General features: G+C 59.9%; 1 non-coding gene across 1 annotated transcript; it reads right to left on the minus strand.

The window, feature by feature from the left end:
* Positions 1-799: 799 nt before the first annotated feature.
* TRNAL-AAG lies at positions 800-881 on the minus strand. The gene has a single exon. It is a non-coding gene; the product is annotated as a tRNA-Leu (tRNA).
* Positions 882-1989: the final 1108 nt, after the last annotated feature.

Below are 1989 nucleotides of genomic sequence, written 5' to 3' on the forward strand. Positions count from 1 at the left end.
CGCCCTGAGCGGGGCGGAGAGCCCGGGGCGAGGGGGGATTTGGGCTGCGGACCTCGGGGATTTGGGTGCTGAGCCCCGGGGATTTGGGGTGCGGACCTCGGGGATTTGGGTGCCGACCCCCAGGAATTGATGAACAAACTCTGGGTGCTGACCCCGAGGGGTTGGGGAGATTTGGGTGCCGAGCCCCAGGACTGGGGGGATTTGGGTGCTGAGCCCCGGGGGTCGGGGAGATTTGGGTGCTGAGCCCCAAAATCGGGAAGGTTTGGGTGCTGAGCCTCAGGGATTTATGGACAAATTTTGGGTGCCCGCCTCAGGGGTCGATGGAATTCTGGTGCCCGTCCCAGGGCTGCAGATGCTCCTGTACATCCAACTCCACTTTTAGAGGCTAAAAATGTATTTTTTAGCTTCTCACCACCAAAAACATTCTGGCACCCGAAGTGGAGCTGGGGGGTCTCTGTTCCCCCGGGGGTTTCTCCATCTGGATCATGTTTTTATAGGTATAGCCCGTCCCAAACCCACGTTTCCTTCCCCAATTCTCCCTGCTCCAAAATGAGGTGAAATAAAGCGGAATTGGGATTTTAGGAGCGCAGGGTCATGGTTTGATGGCTCGGGGTTGGGAATGTGGGACCCCCATGGGGAGGGGGCTCCCCTTCCCCGGGACCCCATCCCGGCGGTCTCTGGGGTGGGATTGGGGTGAAATTCGCTCATTTTGGTGATGCTGAGCCCCGTTTTTCCCGGGATAAACCCCAAAAATGGGCGGGGGGCTCCTCCAGATGCGCCAAAAACACCGAAATTCTGCTGGCAGCGGTGGGATTCGAACCCACGCCCCCGCAGGGACTGGAGCCTTAATCCAGCGCCTTGGACCGCTCGGCCACGCTACCCCCGAAACGAGCCCCAAAAACTGGGGAAATCGGGCAAATTCATCATTTTGGGAGGGGGGTGGCAGAGGGGGAGGGCTCCCCCGGCGCTGCTCATTCCCCCCCCGACCCCCGTATTTGGGGTCACGCCCCGTGAGCGGGAATCAATTAACGGAATTAATTAACGGAATTACGGGAATGCGCCCCATTCCAGCGCCCCGGGGCGGGGTCCCTGCCCATGGACGGGGTCTCGGACCCCTCGATGGATCCAAGGATTTAAATCCCCGCGGGTTTGGGCCAAAACAGCCGGAAAAAGGAAGCCACGTTCCGGTTTTGCAGGGTTTATTGCCGGGGAGGAGGCCGGGGTCACCCCCGGGGGGGGACACCCCGTCCCGGTGTCCCCGTTTCCCGGTGTCCCCGTGTCCCGGTGTCCCCATCCCGTTCCAGCTCCCTCCTGGTGTCCCCATGTCCAGCTGGAGGTCGGGGTCCCCTCCAGCCCCCCGAGCTCCCCATTTCTGGGCAGAATTCCCTGAATTCCGGGGTCACTGCACGCGGGAGGGGGAGTCCAGCTCCCCCAGAGCCGGAACCAGGACCAGAACCAGGACCAAGAACAGGAACAGGACCAGATCCAGAACCAGGACCAGGAACAGGACCAGAACCAGAACCAGAACCAGGACCAGGACAAGACTGTCCTAGGAGGGGAATTCCGGGGTCACCGGACAATGGAGATCTCCCCTGTGTCCAGCCAGAACAAGGGCCAGACATGGTCTCCATGGAGGTGTTTTGGGGTTGCTGGACAATGGAGATCTCCCCCAGCTCCAACCAGAACCAGAAATGGACAGGAGAATTCCAGGATCACTGGACAATGGAGACCTCCCCTGTGTCCAACCAGAACCAGGCCCGGACATGGTTTCATGGCGGTATTTTCAGGATCACTGAACAGTGGAGATCTCCAAGCAGAACCAGGCCCGGACGTGGTTTCGTGGTTTCATGGCGGTATTCTCAGGATCACTGTACGATGGAGATCTCCCCCAGCTCCAACCAGAACCAGGCCCGGACATGGTTTCATGGCGGTATTTTCAGGATCACTGAACAGTGGAGATCTCCAAGCAGAACCAGGCCCGGACGTGGG

This window comes from Geospiza fortis, unplaced genomic scaffold (genome assembly GCF_000277835.1).
Source record: "Geospiza fortis unplaced genomic scaffold, GeoFor_1.0 scaffold917, whole genome shotgun sequence".
Taxonomy (NCBI): Eukaryota; Metazoa; Chordata; class Aves; order Passeriformes; family Thraupidae; genus Geospiza; species Geospiza fortis.